General features: G+C 40.1%; 1 protein-coding gene across 3 annotated transcripts in view; it reads right to left on the reverse strand.

Moving 5' to 3' along the window:
- Shld2 (shieldin complex subunit 2) overlaps positions 1-23459 on the reverse strand; it is an 85216-nt gene extending 61757 nt beyond the window's left edge. For 2 of the 3 annotated variants that reach the window (XM_029541962.1, XM_029541963.1), the window contains exons 1-2: positions 23129-23350; positions 22256-22310 (exon numbers count right to left, since the gene is read on the reverse strand). The gene's annotated coding sequence lies outside the window, so the exon portion shown is untranslated. Of the gene's footprint in view, positions 1-22255; positions 22311-23128 lie in introns of all 3 variants that reach the window. The other variant, XM_021203850.2, reaches the window with a different exon arrangement.
- Between the last annotated feature and the right edge of the window lie 93 nt (positions 23460-23552).

Raw genomic sequence — 23552 nt, forward strand, 5'->3', positions numbered from 1 at the left:
CCAGGCTGGCCTCAAACTCAGAAATCCACCTGCCTCTGCCTCCCAAGTGCTGGGATTAAAGTGTGAGCCACCAATGCCCGGCTCAAAGATATAATCCTAAAATATTTCTCTCTAATTAATAAGAAGCCAAAATACAAGTTAATTAGACTTTTAAAAGAAACAGACAACTTAGGCACAGAGACCTAAACCTGCAACTCCAGCGAGCAGAAGCTATGGCAGAAGATCAGTTCAAGGCCAGTTTGAGTGATAAAGTAAGCCTGAGTCCTAGGTTGGCTACATAGAGAGTTCAGGGCTAGCCTAAGCTACATACAGCAAGACCAAGTCTTTAAAACATGTCTAAAAAACAAAACGAAAAACAGATAATGTAAACAACTGATATAAAGTTTCTTGGGTTGAGTAAAAAAGTGATACGGGGTTGAAAATTACCCTGACCGTTACTTGACTTATTAAACTACACAGCTTTGAAAGAAGACAAAGATAAAAAGGGTGGTATGTAGTACCTAAGTCTTTGCCAGAGTCATAAAAACATAAAACCTAACTGGGGAATCAAACTTGACCTCTGGAAACGATATCTAACAAAACTGCCCTGCAAGATATAAAATAATAAAACACTTGAGTTTGAAGGAGAAAGGAGAAAAAGAGAAAACAGTATTTTCATGATGTCAAAACCCTTGTTAAGAAAATGCCACCAAGAGCAAAAACCTTGGGTTTCAGTCTCTTGAGCCCTCTAGTCTGTAAAGTGGGTATAATAATAGCATCCCTTTTGTGAAATGCTTACAAAGCATGAATGGGGCTAGACCAATGGCTCTTGCACTGGACCTGGGTCGTCCCTAGCACATGGTGACTCTCACAACAGTCAGTGACTCTAGTTCCAAGGGATCCACTACCCGCTTCTGGCCCCAAGAGGTGTTGAACACACATGGTATACTTACATACCTGCAGACAAAACACTCATGCACATAAAACAAAAATAAATATTTTAAGTAAAATCTAGGGACCATTTTTAAAAGCTAATGTACCTATAGCACTTACTACAATGTTGAATATAAATATCATTAATAAAGTTAGTAACATTGTGTTTTTAAACAACTACCATTGTTTCCATATCAAAATATTCAATTATTATAGTAACAATTATCTAGTATATTCAAAGATCCAAAGCCCTGTTCATGTATCCCTCCCTTTTAAAAAGCATCAAGCCAGGAGGTGGTGGTGCATACCTTTAATCCTAGCACTCAGGAGGCAGAGGCAAGCAGATCTCTGAGTTCAGGGACAGTCTGGTCTATAGAGCAAGTTTCAGATTGATTGATTTAAATTTTTATGAAGTATCAAATGCAAGGCATGGTGGCACATGTCTGTAACACCAACACTTAGGAGGCAAAAGGATCAGAAATGCAAGGTTATCCTGGGCTATATGCCAAGTTTGAGGCTAGGCTGGGCTACATCAGACCCTGACCCAAAAAAACAAAGAATAAAAAATAGATAACAACAAAAGAGAAGGGTTACCATCTAAGTTTCATATCTAATATTTAAAAAAAAACCTTACTGAAAGTTACTTATAATAATAATATAATATAATAATATAATATAATATAATAGTGACCTACCATACTTCAGAATAGAACAGTCATGTTTTATACTTTCAGTTGCCATAATCAATCATTCACTCTCACTAAACAAGTTAGTCATTGAAAGAGAAAACTTTGTACCAACTATACATTAACTCAGTAATGCTGAAGCAAGCACTGTTCCCTTCTACCGTAAATAAAGTCTCCAACTTATATAGAGATTGTATTCTCCAAAGAGACTTACAGTTCACTACAAAACTTGAGAAACATTTTTTGAAATGATGAAATAAAGCTAAAGCTGTGGCAATAAACAAAGATCAATTAACCCTATAAAGTACCGCCTAAGAACTATTAGAAATTAAAGGAATAAACATAACCATTTAGATAACCTTCAACCATATGTTTTGTGTTCTCCACAGGCAGAAGAAAAAAAAAAGGTTCACAAATGTAAGATTACAAATTATATCATAATTGTCTTATTTATCTTTGGATTTTTTTTTTTTAAACACAATGTTCTGCATAGTACTCGCCCTCTATGTGGAGCTTAAAATGGTTGTTTAATGAATAATGGGCAAACAGTTTCTTGGGGAAATGCATGACTATTTCCATGTGAATGATCTCAGTAGCAAGCCAGAGCTGGGACACCAAGAACTTGAGTGTACTTAGGGAATCCCCTCAAGAATCACGTTTTAGTCGGACCACTTGCTATATCTAAGTATGCATCAGTCATTCTGTTGAGATTTCATAAAATAAAACCTAACCTCCAAATTTTCCCTGACTTCTTTTCCTTTATCAATTATGCTGTATTAAAAACAGCAATGACCAATATTTTATTTGAGTCAATTCCTTATCTACATTTACGCACAATTCCAGTTAGTACAGAAGATTACCACTTGCAAGCTATACTACAGCCAAAAGGGATGCCCCATTCCCCACAAAAGCTGGCAAGGAGACTCAGTATATAAAGGGGATGGCTGGTAAGCCTGGTGGTCGGCATTCAATCCCTAAAACTCACATGGTAGAAGGAACCCACTTCTCAAGGCTATCCTCTGATTCCCACACATGTACTATCTCACACACACAATAAAATTTTTTTAAAAAAATATTTTTTAAAGGTCAGGAGATGGAGGCACATGCCTTAATCCCAGAAGCAAAAGGAGGCAGTTCTGAGTTCAAGGCCAACCTGGTCTACAGAGTGAGTTCCAGGACAGCCAGAGCTACACAGAGAAACCCTGTCTAAGTAGACAGCGCTATATGACATAAAGTCATTCAATGACAACAAAAAGCATTTTAGAGATAAGAATAACTCCAAAAATTATGAAAGATTACTATTTAAATTACACATTTTAGTAACCACTGCTCTAAGGAAATACTGATGTCTGTAATATTTTCTTTTTTCCTGAAACAGAATCTTATGAAGCCTAAGCAAGCCTGGGCTAACTCTAAGACCTTTTGTTTTTGTTTTCTTGTTTTCATTTATTTGTACTTTTTTTTTTTTTTTTTTTTTTTTTTGCAGAGTAGGGGAAAGAGTTATTTTGATAGGATCTTCTTGTGTAGTACGTGCTACTGGCCTAGTGTCCATCTGTAGCCCAGGGCGGCAGTTAAGTCATGGTAATGCTCTTGCCCAGCCTCCCAAATGCGAAATTACAAACATGTGCCATCATACTCAACTTCCATGATTACTATTTATATTGATCACCCTTTCTGCTTTAAAATTCTATACTTGGGGGCTGGTGAGATGGCTCAGGGGGTAAGAGCACCCGACTGCTCTTCCGAAGGTCTGGAGTTCAAATCCCAGCAACCACATGGTGGCTCATAACCATCCATAACAAGATCTGACGCCCTCTTCTGGAGTGTCTGAAGACAGCTACAGTGTACTTACATATAATAAATAAATAAATCTTAAAATTCTATACTTTTATTGAAATATATTTATTTTATTTCTTTATGACTTGCTTTATATAAATTCACAGACTATATAAGCAGTTATTAACATGAAAATATTTGGCCAAAATTGATAAATGGACCTCACATCAAAATGCCGTGAAGCTCAGCATAAACTCATGGCCAGCCTTGGCTAAAACCCAGACCCCATGCTGGGGCTGCAAGCTTATCCAGCACAGCCATGCCTAGCTGTACACATGGGTGCTGGGGTCCAAACCCAGGTCCTCATGCTTGCACAAGCATTTTTACCCACTCATCCAAATAGTTTACACATAGCTTGAATAATCTGCCTATAGTCATGACACCAACATTGCAAATGGAAGTTTCAAACCAATAGCTGCAGACATAAAACCATTTTCCCTAAAACACTTTGAGTGGACCAAAATAAATCACTTAATTTTAAATAAATTTTAATTTTCATTCTAATTGTTAAACACTTATATTCTACCCTGAATATGTAGCTTCTAAATGTTTAGGAAATGAATAGAAAATGAGATTGAAGAGAACATTCCTGATGAATGCAACAGGTTATTTGTACAAAACATGCGAAGTACTGAATGATTCCTATGTGTGTATATTCTCTACTGATTACATGGCTACACAGTAATTATTGGAACAAAGTAGGTAAATTTGGTAGTATCTTTCTTATGTATAAGTAAACTTAAACGCAGAAACCTGTCAAGCTGTCAGGATTATAGAAATGACTAGGTACAGAGTTGGAATTAGAAATAAGATTTAGCAATACTCTTGCGGGGCTTCTTTGAGAGCTGGGAACTTTTTTTTTTTTTTTGACAACTTAAGCTTCGTGTAGATTTTTATTATGATTGCTTTGTTTTATACAATGTCCATGCAAGTCCATGCTCAGGTTACATTAGCAAAGTACTACCCATAAACACACAAACAGCAAACAAGAACCCATGGTGCATCATCTTAGATGCATGACTTCGAACATACTAACAGCTAAGACCATTTTAGGAAAGATACTTCACATGTTCTGCAAAGCTTCTGAAGGCATATCAGGTTATAAACGGCAATGGTGAAACTCCAAAAAGACCAGCAGCGGTCGGTCAGCAGCAGAGCTAACTGAGCATCACTAATAGGTGAGCTAGTAAGTAGGTCTGCGCTCACCCAGTACGCTCTGCTTTTATGTCAGCGGGGAAAGCTGGAAGGAAACTGGCTTCAACTCCCATACAACCTGCAGTTACCATGACAACATTACTTTGAGAAGTATGGCAGATGTCAGCATAAAACTGAGAAAGTTCACATCTAAAACAACTTAGCACCGTCCAACTGTTTCAGGACTCGTTCATGTAATACAATGAAGATCATTTCCTGAGGGCAAGGGGGAGGATAATAAGGACTGAGAACCTTCAACAAGCTTGACAATACATGGACTTCCTAAGTTAAGTCTTTTTTATTTTTCATTAAAAACAGTTCTCTCTTTGAGACAGGGTCTCTGTATAATCTTGCTAGTCCAGAACTCAGTATGTAAACTAGGTTAGCCTTGACTAATTCACAGAGGCCTTTCTCCTGAGTACTGGGATTAAAGGCTTGTGCTAACATAACTGGCCTAAGAAAATTGTTAAAACAACCCCTGAATTCCTGCAGAGCCTCACTGCTGCTTCTTTTTATTTTTATTCTAGTTAGTTAGTTAGTTAGTTAGATAGTTAGCTAGTTAGTTAGTTAGTTAGTTAGTTTTTTTTCGAGACAGGGTTTCTATGTTTTCTGTGTAGCCCTGGCTGTTCTGGAACTCACTCTGTAGACCAGGCTAGCCTTAAACTCAGAAATCCGCCTGCCTCTGTCTCCCAAGTGCTGGGATTAAAGGCGTGTGCCACCACACCTGGCTCTGCTGCTTCTTGTTCAACCTTTTCTCTTACTTATTTTTGGAGGGGGATGGGAGGAGTGGGTGCAAGAATAGGACAGTATGCAGGAGGCAGCTCCCCACTTTCATCACCTGGGTCCCATGGAACAAAGCCTGGTTGTTGTTCTGCTTGGTGGTTAGTAAGCACCTTTACCCACTGAGCCATGTTTCTGGTCTGTTTTAACTACATTGTGTGTGTGTGCACACAGGTACACAGGTGTGTATGTGCCCTGAGTGTGTGTATATGCCCTGAAGTACACATGTGGACATGAGAGGACAACTTTGAGAGTCATATCTCCCTCCACCATGTAGGTCCCAGGGTTCAAACCAGGTCTCCAGGCTTAGCAGCACAGTCCTTCCTTGCTAAGCCATCCTGCTGGCCTCTTACTTGATTCATATGGTTACTTTACACGATATTATTTTAGACAAAGAAGTAAGTTGTGAGAATTAAGTAACTCTTCTAAGATTACAGAGCTAACAAAAAAAAAAAGCTTCAAACTCTGATGCAAATTACTAAATGGGTATTATTTTCTTAACCTGCCATAAAATTAAAGAAAAATAATGAAGATGATGAACTGGATCATCTCAAGGATCCCCAAACACAAAAAGTTTATAATTGATATAATCTTAGAACAGAAAGGGCAAAGTGGAACACCAATTTGGATCAAAAATTCTTTTAGGGACTAGAAAGATGGATCAGCAGATAAAGTACTTACTAATCTTATACAGAACCCAGGTTTGCTTCCCAGTACCCTCCCAGCACCCACATAGTGTAACTCCAGTTCACAATACTACACTTACATGCATGCAGGCAGGCAAGCACTCATACACATAAAATAAAAATAAATCTTTGTGTTCTAGTATTAAAGAAAATCTTGAAATGTGCTAATGTAGTCCATACCCGTGATCAAACATCTGAAAGGTTATGGTAAGATCTGAGTTTGAGGCTAGCCTAGCATAGCAAGATCTTGTCTCAAAAAAAAAAAGCAGGCAGTAAGGTTGTAGCAGAGACTGCTTGCTTAGCAGCATAGGTCTCTGAACTCAGTCCCCAAGACCACATAAAGTGGACATGGCAGCTAGCAAGTACTGAGTGAAAGCAGCAAGATCAGACGGCTAAGGTCACTCGTCTAGGGTCACTCGTCATTCAGAGAGAGTTCCTGGAATACAACCTGTCTCAAAAACAAAGACCCAGCACAACTTAGGAGGAAAATCATTGTGAATAAGAATACAAAATAGGTACAATTAGAAAAAGTAACAAGTAAATACAGCATTTAACACCACAAATAGAAAACCCAGTGAGAAAAAACAATTCTAAAGTCTAATGATACAATGTATGAAGATGCCAAGATGAAACTCATTACTTTGGATGCTAACTTAAAAACCAAGCCAAGGAGGCTGGTGAGATGGTTCAGTGGTTAAGAGTACGGACTGCTCTTCCAAAGGTCCTGAGTTCAAATCCCAGCAAACACATGGTGGCTCGCAACCATCCATAACGAAATCTGATGCCCTCTTCTGGAGTGTCTAAAGACAGCTACAGTGTACTTACATATAATAAATAAATAAATAAATATTTTAAAAATTTGACATAAATCTTAATTTAAAAAAAAAATTAAAAAAAAAAAAACAAAAAAAAAAAAAAACAAGTTCTATCCCAAAACACTGTTATTTAAAAGACTGTAATTACTACTGTAGATTGACTTAGGCAACATTCCTGGGACCCATTCAGGGACGACTGACTTTTGAGTAAGTTTTGAAAAATAATGATGTCTATATCCAAACGAGTTTGAGAAACAGAGGATTTAATATTAAAGCTGTTTGCTCACTATGAACAGGAAACTGGGCTTGAGAATGATCATCCAGTTACCCTGGGTTTCAGTTCCGGCTCAGCTTAACCTTGAGAGTATAAGAACTAGGTTGTGGTAGAATTAGGAAGAACACACTTTTAAAAAGGCCTTGATAAGAGGATTTGTAATACCATTTCCCAGCATCTTTATCAACCTGGAAGACACTGATACTCACTGTGAATTGCTAAGTGGAGGTAGGGTGCTAGAATATGTACCTGATTTCCCAAACTCATTTGATAATGGACTCTTTTTCATAGGACAACCTTCAAGAAAACGACTTAATGTGTTTTAAAATAAATAAATAAATAAATAAACAAGCACTCAGAAAGCTAACAGCAGAGCTAGGGTCTACAGGCACCCCTGGGTGCTATCGTGCAGCAACTTACTTCAAACTGAAACACTTCATCACCAGAAAGAGCTCTTAAAAATCAGGAAGTAGTGGTACATGCCTTTAATCTCAGCACTTGGGAGTAGAAACAACAACAACAACAAAATCACAAAAAAACAAAAGAACAAGCAAAATGAAACAAAACAAAAACTCCAAAACTCTGTGAGTTAGAGACTGGTCTGGTCTACATAGCTAGTTCCAGGTCAGCCAGGGCTACATAATGAAACCCTGTCTCAAGATTTAAAAAAAAATAATCAGGAAGTAAAGAAACTTGTAAGATTCAGGATCAGGAAGTAGACAATTCACACTCTGAGGAAATACCTAAAAGGAACAATATTCATAAGATTCCTCCTCAAGATAACACAAACACCAGCTATTGCTGGGGAGAAGAGAGTCCTGGGAGCTCCAGGGATACGCTTTCCATGAGTCACCCACCCCTGTGCTGGGCAAGGCAGTTCAGTGATGCAGCTAGCTGCCTGTGAGTCACCTGCAATCCTCTAAGTATTTCCAATAAATTCCAGTTCATCAAGCTGGGTGCTGGTGGCATTATAGTTGTTGGTGCACTATTCAGATAAGTGGACATTTATTCTAAAAACAAAAACGAAAAGTTCTAGAACAGCTAGAGTGAGATTGTCTCTCTTTAAAAAAAAAGAAAAAGAAAAAGCACAAAAATAACAAAAAGAACTCTTAAAAAATACAAAATTGCCATCACTAAAATATCTAAAAACAAAAATAAAAGAATGAGGGTGAGGGAGAAAGAATATAACCAGAATATATTATATTTAAAACAACTATTTTAATGAAAAAGTCTAAATATAATTAAAGTATAGAATTAAAGTATAGGAAACCCGAAAGTCCTTAGGGAAGAAAGTGCCGACATGAGATGGGTAAAATCTGTTATGCTAAAACTACAAAACTGTAAATATTGTGCTGTAATCAAAAACAAGTTTCTCCTCAAGTTTTCTTCATTTCTTATCTGCTAGTAGCCCCAACTGTCCTAAAACTCACTCTGTAGACCATGTTAGCCTCAAACTCGGAGATCTGCCTGCTTCTGCCTCCTGGGCGCTGGGATTAAAGGCGTGCACAACCATTGCCTGGCTTTTAACAGATGGCAAAACAATATTGAGGCAAATGAGACTAATAGTTACAAAGTCAAGAAATGTGAGATGTGAAATATTTCCAATATCGTCTATTTTTCTGAAAGAGGCAGAGATGGTTCAACGTGTTATGAAGTCATATTTCCTGCTAGCAGAATTATTCCTGGTTTGTAGAGCAGAATCAACCGTACATGTTTGTATCTCCTAGTCCCCTAGAAAGTGCTAAGCTTCTTGTTTTAAGTAAACATGACCTGATAAACTGAAGCATACTTTAACGTACTACAAGTTAGTGTGGTAAGGGATCTCAAGAGACACACAACCTTGATACTGGCCAAACCGCTTAGAAGAGAGTGTTAGATGGATGCTTGGCCCTAACTGAGACATCTGTATCACCTTCTCCGAGGCTCAGGGACATCATGAAAGAGCAGACAAAAAAAAAAGAATATAAGACACAGAACAGCTGGAGAGATGGCTCACAGGTAAGAGTACCAATTGCTCTTCCAGAAGACCCACAATCAATTTCTAGCGTCTACGTGGTGGCTTACAACCATGTATAACTCCATGCCTGGGGGATCTGACATGCTCCACTAGATACTGCACGTATGTTGTGCACAGACATATATGCACACAGAACACCCATACACGTAAAATTAAAATAAAGTTAAAAAAACAAAACTAAAAACAACCACTTTCCAAAGACAGAGGAAGAATGACATGCTGTGCATGACGTGTTGTGCATGACGTGCTGCTGTACAATTCAGTTCACAGCAGCTGTGGATCCCTGCACAAGAATGGCTAGAGCAACATCCCATCATGGAGAGGACAGGTGCTCATAAGACTCCATCCCATCCCGGGGATATAGAGGCAATTATGGTTGCTAGGGGAGAGGAAAAGAGTTCCTTCAATGTGTTGCCAATGATGTTACCCATGCTCCTGTAAATAACTACCAATTTATGCTCATGAAAGCAAACACAATTAAACTCAGTGGGTCAAACACACAGACACACAGAAACAAAGACAGACAGATACAAACAGACACAAAAGGACAAGGGACATAAGTTAGGAATGAGGGAGGGATCAGTGGGACGAGGAAGAAAGCCACAAAGTGTAATGGTAGAGGAATATGATCAAAATACATTCTATAGATATTGTGTATGAAAATGTTATAATGAGAAAAGAAATGCAGGAACAAAGCGCGTCCAGACTTTGAGCACAGAAGGGAGATAGTATTTATACTGCAGCCAGAGTGCTCGGGGGCTGACTGGAAAGTCAGACTTTGTTTCCCTACAGGGAGACAAGAGGTTGTTTAAAGGAGACAAAAGCAGACAAGCAAGTTTCTGAGCCATTTTTAAAAGTCAATTATTTTACCAATAAATAATTATGTTACTGCATTATTTACAGGATCCCATGTGATGATTTGATCTGTGTATATATTATAAAAAGACTTAATAAAAATGATTAATATATGTATCATTCAAAAAATAGGTACTGAATATACTGCACTTCAGGCAACACTAGAGTTTAACTGACTTAAATACTGCTACATTAGCATAAAAACTACATTTCTGGAAAACGTTAATGAATCAGGGCTGGCAATGTGACCCTAGTAGAATTCTTGCTTAGCATGCTTGAAGCCCTGGGCTCCATCCTCAACACCACATTAAGAAACCTGTGTAATAGTACCTGTACCCCAGCACTGGGAAGGAGAGGCAGGAAGTTCAGAAATTCAAGGTCATCCTCTGTTTACACTGCAAGCTGAAGGGCAGCCTGAGTTACTTGAGACTGGTCTCTAAAAAGGAAGCTGGAAGGGAGGTAGACAGCTCAGAGGGGGAAAGCATTTGGAATGCAAATGGCACAACCTGACTTCAATCCCTGGATCCCACCAAGGAAGGAGAGAAGGACTCCCTCCCAACTATCACCCCTAACCTCTTTGGCATACCTATTTATTGTACTATTGTCCCAGTAGCTATTTATTCCTACTGGGACTCCGTTTCTTTCTAGCCCTTCTTAACGGGGCGTCAGGCTTTGCTAAATGGGACCCAAAGACTCACTGTTTTTTCACTCTTACTAGGACTGAGGGTTATCTCTATCCACACATCTCAGAGATGAGATCTCTGAAGTCAAAAAACTAAAAGAGCACCAACTGCTTCCACGTAAGCTTTCTCACCACTCAGAGCTGAGCTTTGCCAAGAGTAAAACAGCTTTACAGTAGGGAGTTTTATGGCACACTAAGCAAAAAGCAGAGACTGCTAGGCATTAGTAAGCAGAGCTGGGAACACTGGCATGTATATAGTTTCACAAAACCCAGCATCTCTGTCTGTCAGCCTAAACACAGTTTCCACTAAATTAACTGACATGTTGACATCTGAGATGATTATGTTTTTCATTATATTTGCAACCCTCCAAAAACAACTCCCAACAATTAATCCCTTTCCTGTTGTGGACCTGTGTGGTTCCTGTTCTATACATTCCCTCTCCTCTTCCCTACATACAACTTCCCAAGCTACTATTCAACTGTAAACAAGTATTCTGATTCTGAACTAACTTCATTCACTGACATGGCAAATTTTGTTGGAACTAGGTCTAAGCACATTCAAATATGCAGCCCACAGAAAGCATTAAATGTTCACCACCCATTTGTTACCCTCAAACAAAAAACACTTTCCGGAGGCTTGTGTCATCTGTTCCTACCCTGAAATGTGTTTCTATTACCTACTGACCTGCTCACTCTATTTGCGAAAGACTTTGCAATCTGGTTCAGAGTCTCCTCACTCCCTGGCTCTAACAACCCAGCTTTACAATCGGCTTATCTTGATTCTAAGAACCTTCCCTTTGCTTCTATTTCAGAAATCCTGCCAGATCTGTCTTAACAGCAACTGTACTTCCAACTCTTGAATTACAATGCACAGTATCTCCTGGCTTTATTTATTCTCTATCAGCCTAATTTTAAAGCTCATCACTTTAAAAATGTACTGCTGTACTCTTCTTGCCACATTATCCTAGTGTCACACTAGGCCATAGAATTTATACCAAGACCAGCTGAACTGTTTCATTTGCCTTCTCAGATAAAACGCACTCACATAACTAAACATACCAGGACTTCAGGAAATGCACTGTCCCAATTCTCCTAGATATTCTCATTCCACTTGCCTCATGTTGTCTCCAAAGCCTTCTCAGAACTCTCCTTTCTTCTCAATGTCTTAGACACACTCAGCCTGCCCTTTCTATTATCTCAGCAACTCAGCTGCTGTCATCTTAAACTTGACTGGGAAAAGGCTCATTAAAAAGGCTAAAGATGTGGAGTATTTGCCTAACATGCCCAAGGCCCTAGGTTCAGTCCCACCACACACACACACACACACACACACACACACACACACACGCACACAGAGCCAGCAACTTAGAACCAACATCGGAAGGTTCTTCAATAATAATTTCCTCTCTTCCATTACTATCTCAGATCATTTCTTTCTAGTCAACCTTTGGGTTCAGATACTCCCAGGACCTTTTGTTTGCTCTAATCTTATTTATATTACCTAGTCCTGGTGATAACAAGATTTACATCTATAAGTTAGACTTCCAGAATCTATTTAGTATCTGAGAAAGGACCTTGATGGATAGGAATCTCCCTGCTGTTTCAATATCCTAAGTCAGACTTGCTTCTTTAGCTCCTATGTGGCTTCATAGGAAGCAACAACGACTTTTCCTTAATATCTCTTAATATCAATAGACTCAATTCCCCAATTAAAAAGACATAGACTGGTTACATAAATAGGACCCAACTTTTTGCTGCATACAGGAAACTCACCTCAGGGACAAAGACAGATACTACCTTTTTGTAAAAGGCTGGAAAACAAATTTCCAAGCAAATGGTCACAAGAAACAAGCTGGAATAGCCATTCTAATATCGAATAAAATCAACTTTCAACCTAAAGTTCTCAAAAAAGGCCCTTCCAAGACTCCTTAGGTACCAACTACCCTGTCCTACCCCATATGTATATACCTCCTGTACAGCATCTCCAAATTCTCCAGTACATTCTTTCCTTTTCTGCAGGTGCGCCCAGGTGCTCACACACAAGCACCCATGCACACTCCCATGTACAGGCAAGAGGGAAGAAAGAGGGTGTCAAGACCCCCTGGAGCTGGAGTTAGGACCCTTCTGACGACACAGGTGCTCAGGACTGAATTCCAGTCATCTGGCACAGAGGCACTCCCCCTAAGCCATTCTATAGTCCCCAGTGCATCCTTACAGAACTGACATAATCCACCGTGAAAAACTTGCACATGTGGGCTCTTTCATGACTACACTGGGAACCACCCTGTTTCTATACTCCACCCCTAAGTTTTCTTGTCATTCTTTTAAATATCATTTACAGCTGTGATCCAGATCTGCTGCAAACTTTTATTGATAGTGCTCCCATTTAGCAGCTTCATTTGGTTGCCTTAACAAATATCTCAACTTCAAAATGTCCTACATGTTACTATTTATCTTCAAAGTGGTAGCATTATGGAAGCCAGAACACACTCACTTTCCTCCACCTTTCATAGCCAACCTTTCAACTGTGCTTTCACTGTAGAACAACCCAGGACAGTATCAGGGTCACCAGGTCTCTCCAGGCCAGTCTCCACAAAACAGATAAAGAGATCTTTAAAAATACAAACTGGATCACACCACTCACTAGCTTTGTCTGACTCGGTTTTAGTGGGGGTTTTTAAGATAGGATCTTGTCATGTAGCCCAGGCTGCCCTTGAAGTCACAACAGTTGTTTTTTTTTTTTTTTTTTTTTTTTGGTTTTTTGAAACAGGGTTTCTCTGTATAGCCTTGGCTGTCCTGGAACTCACTTTGTAGACCAGGCTGGCCTTGAACTCAGAAATCTGCCTGCCTCTGCCTCCCGAGTGCTGGGATTAAAGGCGTGCACCACCACCGCCCGGCATCACAGCAGTTCTGCCTCTGCTTCCCCAGTACTAGGATTATGGGTAACATGACATCTGGCAACACCATTCATGATGTGTCACGCTTGAAGGGAAAGAATGTATTTATTTTGAGGTGCTGGAGATAAAACCCAGGGTCTTACCAATGCTAGGCAAGCATGTTAGCACTGTGCTACATGCTCAGGCCAGGAAAAACAATTTCTCTTCCTGACAATGTTCTTATTGCAAAATCTCTGTGCACTGATTCTGTGGATCAGTGACATTCAACTATGGTATAAAGACAAATTAATGTAAAATAGCGAAGTTAACTAGGTTGCTAAAAGAATTAATTGTAGTCAATTCTTAAGTGAAAATAAGGTTCGAAATCCAGTAAAATGGCTTAGTGGGTAAAGGCGCTTACCACCTAGCCTAGTAACCTGAGTTTGATCCCTGGGACCCACAAGGTGACAGAAAAGAGTGGACTCCCACAAGCTGTCCTCTGACCACCACACTCATGTTCTGACACACTTGCCACACATGCAAAAACACACAAAATAAATAAAGGGGAAAAAAAAGAAAAGACATCAAATTTGGGGGAGAAAATTGATACAATTTACCATGTCAACATTTACAGTTCAACAGTTTGTAATGTACTCATAACACTGTTTAACTGTCTCCACCACCTAATTCCAGTGTGTCCTTCACCTCAAAAGGAAGGCCAACCCCAAGACTCTGCTTCTCACCTCCTGGAATCCACTCATCTGCCTGTTGCCATGGAGCTGCCTGGTCTGCACATTTCACAGAAATGGAATCATGTAATTGTTTCTGTCTGTCTTCTTTGACTTAGTATCTTTTTGGTTTTTGGTTTTTCAAGACAGGGTTTCTCTGTGTAGCCCTGGCTGTCCTGGAACTCACTCTGTAGTCCTGGCTGGCCTGGAACTCAGAAATCTACCTGCTTTTGCCTTCCAAGTGCTGGGATTAAAGGCCACTGCCTGGCCCTTCGTTTTATTTTTGTTACAGTCATTCCTAGAGGATATGAAATAGTATCAATGATTTTTATTTGCATTTCCATTTTTCATTTATGTTTTGGTCATTTATACATATTTTAAATTTTTATTATATATCTACATGTTTGTATATATGAAGATAATCTCTTTGTGTTTTATTTTCAAGGGTTCACCAAGGAGACAATCATAAATATTCTACATTTAATAAGGAAATTCTGGTGGGTAACTATTTTTAAGGGTATTTCTACCCTCCTCCTTATATCTTGTTTTTGTTTTGTTTTGTTTTGTTTTGTGTAGTCCTGGTCATCCTTGAACTCACGAGATCTATCTGCCTCTTTCTCCCAAGTGCTGAGATTAAAGATGTTCAACACTGCTGGGCTTCTTTATGCATCTTTAAAGTAGTACCACCCTAAACCATGCTGTGCTAAAGTGTCTCTGAAGCAGAGACTCTGGAGAGTCTATCATCTCTGCCTTGGCAAAGGCAAGAACGGCTAACAATTTAAAGGCCACATTAGTGCTCTCAATGTTTTAAACTACGTGCCTGTGTCCTGCACTGGTAACAAGTCACTGATAGCAACGTTCTCAGAAAAATCTGTCAAGACCATTTCAGCACTTGCTTTTGATTACAACCGCCACAAGCTGAGGATGGAGTTCTATTCTGTCCTCCTATCCAATAACACAGTAAATACCGGATCACAAAGCTGCTATTCAAAAAACTGGAAGCATGATCTTAAAATGATCACCATTACAACTAGATTTTTCAGATTTTAGTGTTGAAAACATCAAAACACAAGCATCATAATTCTCATATCATACTCCAGAAGTATTCCTCCATTCAAAGTCCTCTACGGAACTACATGATCACAATGAAAAAACAAACAGGAAGGTAGTTCTTTTCTGAGGCAAGCATGGTAAGTACTGTTGGTTGTTATGCTGGCTAGTTTTTGGTGAACTTGACACAAGCCAAGGTTATGTGGGAAGAGGGAACTTCGACGGAGAAGATGCTGGCCTGTGAGGCTAGTCTGTGGGGCATTTTCTTGGTTAATGACCGACCTTGGAGGGTCCAGCCCACTGTGGCCAGTGCCACCCCTGAACCTGTGTAAGAAGGCAAGCTGGCCAAGCATGATGGCACTTGCCTTTAATCCCAGCACTCTGGAGGCAAAGGTAGGTAGGTAAACCTCTGTAAGTTCCAGGCCAGCCTGGTGGACATAGCAAGTTCCAGGACGGCCAGGGCCACAGAGAGACCCTGTCTCAAAATTCCAAAACAAAAAAAAAACTGAGCAAACCACAAAAAGCAAGACAGTGAGTAACATTCATCCACGGGTTCCGCTGAAGTGTCAGCCTTGGTCTCCCTCTCTGATGGACGTTGATCGGATAGTAAGCCAAATAAAGCCTTTCCTCCCCAAGTGTCTTTTATCATGATTTTTATCACAGAAAGATAAAACAAACTAGAAAAGTTGACTGAAAGCAATTACTGCTTGGGGAGTGACCTTCTCTTGGCCTTCCCTGCAGCCAAGGCATAGACATGCAACTTAGACCTAGCCTAAGAGAACTGAGGGGGATGGCAGCCTTTGGAAAGGATTATCAAAGGGGTAGGAACTGCTGTTCTATCTTAGGACTCAGCTGTGCCTGCATGTGACCCCTGGAACTAAGACAGCCATCTTATAACCATTTGGTAAAACATCACTAGCTATCTGAATATAAAACAGGGAGAAGAGTACTTTGGTGCCTGACCTTATCACTGACCTTTTGTACTTACAGTGAGAAAACTTTCTCTAGGCTTGATAGGCAACAGTTATCTTAGTTTATGGCTTGAGCTTAAGCCATTTATTTGTATGTGAATGTGCCAAAGCAGCCTAACTAACCCATTAGCAAGTATCCCTTCCCTCTTCGATCCAGTTCTAAATCGAGCCCCGCTTACCCACTGGCTCAGCACATCAATGCTGCTGATCTGGATCTTCCCTGCCTTTGGAAACTCTAATTGCTCCTAGGGAGCAAGTGCGATTACACTCCAAGTAATATTCTGTTTCTACCATAAATCTCACTTTTTCCTGATCTAGAATATAGGCCCTACCTTTCAACTCCGCTTTATTACTATTCAAATGTCAACACAATATTAAATTGACCTAAATTTTTTTACAATTCTTTTTCCTGTTTTCTCAGCTTTCACAGCATCCTGTTTATCGCCCTCTGCTAGCAGCTGTTTCCTTCCCCATCCGCGCTCTCCTGCCGGCTCCCCCACCCCACCCCCCCAACTTAAATAATGCAAACTCCTCCTCAGGGGCTGCAGCTGTCTCTCCCGGGGCCCAGAGCTAGGTTCCCATCCAGGATGGTCCATCCCTGTTCCTAACGTCACTGCCCAGAGGCTTGGGCTCGCGCAGTCAGCTGGTCTCCTGATCCCAGGATATGAACTGTTCTTACTGAAGGAGTCCGTGTCTCTTTTCTACATTTCCAATGGGGGTGAGCCAGCAGCACTGGCCATGCCTACCAAGCTGTGCTACCTTGTAATCTGCTCCCCACCTGCTCACTCCAGAACTCAGTGATGAGAGACCCAGTGTTAGAGCTCTGAGGGGAAAGGTATCCAGGCAGTCAGGAGCCAAGGAATACCACAAATTTCACACAACAGATTTATTGGAAAAACACAGAAGGGTGGCAGCCTCAAACTATGTTTATTATGTTTATTTATTGTGACCTAGCATTTTTAAAGGTTTTTTTTTTTTTCAAGAGAGAGTTCCTCTGTGTTGTCCTGACCATCTTGGAACTTTCTCTCTGTAGACTAGGCTGACCTCAAACTCAGAGATCTGCCTGCTCTGCCTCCAGAGTACTGGGGGCAAAGGAATGTGGGAATGTGCTACCACCACCACCTGGCTTATTTCTTTTTAAGTGTGTGTGTGTGTGTGTGTGTGTGTGTGTGTGTGTGTGTGAGAGAGAGAGAGAGAGAGAGAGAGAGTTTGTGTGTGTGTGTGTGTGTGTGTGTGTGAGTGTGTGTGTTTGTATCCACATGAGTTACTTAGCACCATGTGAAGGCTACCAGTAGAGGCCAAAACTAGCACTGGATCCCTAGGAACTGTATTACAGATGTTTGTGGGCCACCCACCATGTGGGTGCTGGGAACCAACCCCAAGTCATATGCAAGGGCAGCACATGCTCTTAACCTCTGAGACTCTCTCCAGCCCTAATAAGTACACAAAGCTAAAAATCATGGCACTCCCGGGGCTTACAGGTTAACTCAAACTGACAAGTCTCCTGCCTCAAACTCCCAAGTGATGAAACGACAGGCATGTGTCAACATGTTTGTCTCAGCTCTATTTACTAACTGATCCCCTATAAAAGCAAACCCTGCTGGGTGTGGTGGCACATGCCTATAAAACCCAGCATTTGGAGACTGAAGCAGGAGAATCTCAAGTCAAGGCTAATTTGAGGTCAGCGTAAGCCACTTGAGACCCTGTCTCAAAAACATTAAAAAGAATAAAAGAAGCTAAGTATAGTGGCACATGCCTGTAGTCCCAATACTTGGGAAACAGAAACAACGGATCTCGGGTTTGAGGTTAGACTATGCTACAGATCAAACTCAAGGTCAACCTGCACTACAAGATGAGACTATATCTCACAAAATAGTAAAATAAACTACTTAGCAATAAATTTGCCTAAAGAAGTGCAAACAAGGAATGGTGGTGCAGACTGCAATCTTAGCACTTAGAAAGCTAAGACAAAGACATCATGTTCTGGTTCATCCTGCTCCCCCCTACACACACACACACACACACACACACACACACACACACACGCACACGCACACGCACACGCACACGCACACATGAAAACTCAAAAGTGAAGATCTTATTTTTATTAGTTTACTACACAATTTTTTGGAATCATAGGCCAATGCCTTAAAAGGTAATTCTACAAAAACTTTAAGTCAGATGTGTACAAATCTATAAATATAAAACATATTACTGCAGTCCTTATGATTTTCAGTTCTTTTCATGATATTAAAGAGCTCATAGTTTGAAATATGATCACCACTGACATACCAGTTCTGTAATTCTACAGAATTTCTGGGTCCCATTCTCTTATAACTTTTGAGAACTGTCCCAAATTGATTTATAGATTCAACATAATCATCAAAATTCTGAAATCTTTAAAGATCAGCAAGATCTTAAAATTTATATGGAAATTCAAGTGTCATGGAACCAATCAGAAAAAAAAAAGACGGTTGGAATATAAAACAAAACTACAGTGAAAGGAGAAAGGAAAAGACAGACAGACAGACGAGAGAGAGAGAGAGAGAGAGAGAGAGAGAGAGAGAGAGNGAGAGAGAGAGAGAGAGAGAGAGAGAGAGAGAGAGAGAGAGAGAGGAGGGAAAGAAGGAAAGAAGGGATAGGGAGAAAGGGAGGGAAATAGAGAGGGAGGGAGGGAGGGAGGGAGACACCTATAAAACAAGCACTTGAGACCAACCTGGGCTACATGAGTCCTTGTCTCTAAACAAATGAAAAAGCTAGAATAATCAAAAAGTGTGGTACTGATATAAAAATGACTGAGGGCCAGAGAGGTGACACAGTGGGTAAAGACACTTGCTGCCAAGTCGAAAGGTCTGAATAGATCCCCAGTTCCAGAAAGAGAACCTACTCCTGAAACCTGTCCTCTGACCTCCACATATGTGCTGCAACAGCACACACTACTACATACAAGAATAAAGTTTTAATTAAAAGAATGGGCACATGGATAAATAAAATGATATAACAACATGTTTAATCAGTTTTATTTTCCAGACAATAAGTTAAGACATATAAGTATATATGCCATATTATATACACAAGATAACACTTAGAAAGGAGGAAAACACTTGCAAACACATATCTAACAAAAAACTTAAAGTCAGAGTACCAAAAGAAGTCTCACAATTCATTAATGAAAGGGAACTAAGTGAGGTAGTACATGCCTGTAATACCAACGGTTGCAAGAGGTCAAGAGTACAAGGTCATCCTCAGGTACAAGAGAGTTTGTGGCCAGACTATGCTCCATGAGACCCTGCCTCAAAAAATAAAGGACAATCCAGGTATCAAGGCTTATGCCTGTAAACTCAGTACTTAAAAGGCAAGACTGTTTATGATTGGGCTATGTAAGTTAATGGCTAAACTTAAGGTATAAAACAGGACAAGAAAGGGTGAGTGAGCAAGATATGAAGGTGTATAATTTTGATTCCAGCACTCAGGAGGCAGAGACAGGTAGAGCTCCTTAGGTTCAAGGCAAGATTGGTCTACAAAGCGAATTATAGGACAGCCAGGGCTACACAACATGACAAGTATAAAAGACATATAAGCAAACTTTAAAATGAGCAAAGGATCTAAAGACACATCCCTAAAGCAATGTACAATAAGAAGACAACAGCAAGATGCTCAAGCTAACATCATCAGACTTCAAGGATAGGCAAGTGATTCCACTTAACACCCACTAGATGCTACAATCAAAAAGACAGAGACACACTGGTGAGGAGAAACGGGAACCCATTTACAAGGACAACAGGTATTAAAATAGTTCAATCAGCGTGGGAAACAATTTGATAATTTCTCAAAATGTCAAACACACTTACCACACATTTACCCTTCCCACCTAAACGCCTAAGAGAACAGAGAACTACTTCTACACAAAAACTTCTACAAAAATGTTCCTAACCAGGCGGTGGTGGCACACACCTTTAATCCCAGGGCTCCAGAGACGGAGGCAGGTGGATCTCTGTGAGTTCAACACCAGCCTGGTCTACAGAGCTAATTCCAGGACAGCAGAGCTACACAGAGAAACCTTGTCTTGAAGGGTGGGGGAGGTGTGACACTGTGGGTATAGCTTAGTGATAGGTCATAAAGAGAGGAGTACAACCAGGCGATAAAGTAGAGAGTGACACGTGCTACATCAATCAATATACGGTTTTGTTTTTTTTAAAGATTTTATTTATTTATTTATTTATTTATTTATTTATTTATTTTTATGCATATGATGAGTACACTACAGCTGTCTTCAGATCCCATTACCAATGGTTGTGAGCTACCACGGGTTGCTGGGAATTGAACTTAGGACCTCTGAAAGAGCAGCCAATGGTCTTAACCGCTGAGCCATCTCTCCAGCCCCCCAATCGATATACTTTTAAAACATGTTAAGTGAAAGAACATAACCCCTAAAGATCATATACTGACTACATTTAAATAAAATGTACAGAATAGAAAATGTACACAGCCCTTTCAAACTAAATAATTCATCCAATGATTTTTTTGCTCATATATTTATATGCTATGTATAAATTCCAGCTCTCTTCTAAAATCTTTTTTCAAGTACTTGAAAGTACAAAAGAACACTACAAATCAAGAACAGAGCAAGATTGTAAAATAGCAAGGAAAAGTTGTATCAACCTCAAAGGCAGAAAACCAATTGGTCTTTGGTGAATGCCATCAAAGACTAAAATTTCTTTCAAGTTAAATTTTGGTCTCCTTTTGAAATGGAAATTATTATGAATAATTAAAGTGTAATTTGGATATTATTTATCTACTTTACAAAGCAGTCAGATGTAAAACTAAGTAGAGCAAATATATGCTTTTTGGATAAGCAAAGATAACAGAATTTTGGGGGTCAGATATGTACGTTTGACTCTTAGCCCATTTATTAGATAGGGAAACATCAACAATGTGCCCCCAAGTCTCAGGCTGTCCTTGTAAGTAAGGAGTCACAGTAACTCCTTTAGGATGAAAGGAAAACTCCATCTGTGTTCTAAACAGGGGTTAAAGAAGCAGAGCTGGAGAAGTTCACTCTTTGTCTTGATGGATGTGAGCGAGTTGGCGGGAGGGTTCCTCACTCTATAAACCAGGCTCCTCTCCACATCAGAGCTCACCCTGACTCTGCCAAAGAGCATGGGCATGTGCTAACATGCCTGCTCACTCTAATTTTTAAAACCTACCAGTATATATACTCTTTAGATTTTGTGTAATTTGCATGTAATGTTAAAACATTACTAAATTTTTTTAATACAAAGCTATATTCTCAGGTTCTCAGAGTTCTAATTGTGTTTGCTTCCTCCCTTCCTGTCCTTAGCACAGTATCTTTCTGGCTATTGAGTTCATTATGTGACATGAATGTGGTGGCCTAAAAGTCATGGCAATCCTCCTGCTTCAGCCTGATTCCTCCTGTGCTGAGATTACAGACAGCACCACAGATCTTATCTATTTTTAACATACTAACACACAAGTGATATGAATTTTTTTAAAAAATCATTTCTACAGTTGTATTTCTTCTTCCTTCGAAAAATGTCTTCAATTCAGGTAATTCATAGAAAAAGCAATATTAAACATTTTTTAAGGCTATGACTATCAGTAAAGAAAATTGATATGGTAGTTTAACAGGCAATCCCACTGAGCTACACAGTGAACTACTGACAGGCCTGGCTATAATGTGAGACTCTTGTTTCAAAACAATATATCAAAAGATATGCTTCCATGTGCTCACAGACACTAGTCAGGCTAATGCTTAAACCTCAGGATTTGGGAGTCTTATTCTTTTGAAACTTTAGGTTCTGGGTAGAATGTTTTGTTTTGCGCAATATAAAATCGTAGAGTGATAATATTATCAAGTGAAAAGGAAATTTGGTACCTTAATCTTTTCACATCAAGCCAAAGTCATGCTGCAGGCCGGAAAATCTTTTTTGCTAAAAAACACAATACAAATATAATTAATGGTTATCATTTATTGTTTATTATTAATTATATAAATTAATATATTTTATTATATCAACCACTGTTTATATTAATGTAATTAATATTAATATATAATAAATACAGTTAACAGTTATCACTCAGCAAGTAAGGTAAGATATAAGCTACCCTGGGAAGGAAAGATCAATATTGCTTTAGAGTACGCTGAGGTAAATGAACTTAACTGGTCTAGGTTGTCACTTCACATGTGCAAAACATCTGAAGAACTAAGAATTTCTCTTCCATGCTTAGTAGATAAATAAAGTCATGTAAGAGATGAATGATGTCACAAAGTACAAGGGTTTACAAAATCGCCAAGACACTCTGGGGTGATTTTACTAGTAATGTGGCACGTGGTGGCTTGCCTTAAAGGATGTTAGTATGTTAGTGTGTGTGTGTGTGTGTGTGTGTGTGTGTGTGTGTGTGTGTGTGTGTTTTCAACTGGATTTTCTTGTAGCTTTGTTTGAGAAAAATGAGTATCTCATGTAGCCCAGGTTGGAATCAAACTCTATCCTCCTGCCTCCACCTCTCAGGTTCTGGGGTAGCACTCAAGCCTGGCTACCATTGTGAAAATTATAACTTAGTAATCAGATCCTAGACCATTTAAATTATATGTGTAATATAGATAGATAGATAGATAGATAGATAGATAGATAGATAGATAGATAGATAGATAGATAGATACACATATATATGTGTGTGTGTGTGTGGTGTGTGTGTAAAATAATGTGGCACGCGAAAGAGTCAACAATGCTTTGCATAACTGTTTTACCTCAAAATCGCTGAAGTTGACTAGAACAAATTAAAACCTTGTGCAAAGTAAAGGTCAGTGGGGTCAGGGCCTCCCTCCAGTCCCGAGGCTTCTTGCTTTCCCGGTTCCTCAACAGCGGGATTCGGGATGAGTCTGGATTCGCCCCGCGCCTCGGCGGCTTCGGCGCGGCGTCACTCTCCGGCCGGCGGCGCAGCGGTTCCGCACACCGTTCCGGCCCAAGGCGGAAAGGAGGGGCCTGGTGACTCATGCGACCGGCCGGGGCCGCCGGCCAGCCAGCGACGCCTCCCCGCAGTCCGCTTCCACCTCCCAGGCCGCCGCGCGTGCACACGGGACCGACCTTCCCGGCCGCGGCCGCCGCCGACCGCTCGCTCTCAGGAGCCCAGGCCTCCGGGCCGCGGGTCGCGCGCCGCGCGCGTCCACGCTA

This window comes from Mus pahari, chromosome 8 (genome assembly GCF_900095145.1).
Source record: "Mus pahari chromosome 8, PAHARI_EIJ_v1.1, whole genome shotgun sequence".
In the NCBI taxonomy this organism is placed as follows: Eukaryota; Metazoa; Chordata; class Mammalia; order Rodentia; family Muridae; genus Mus; species Mus pahari.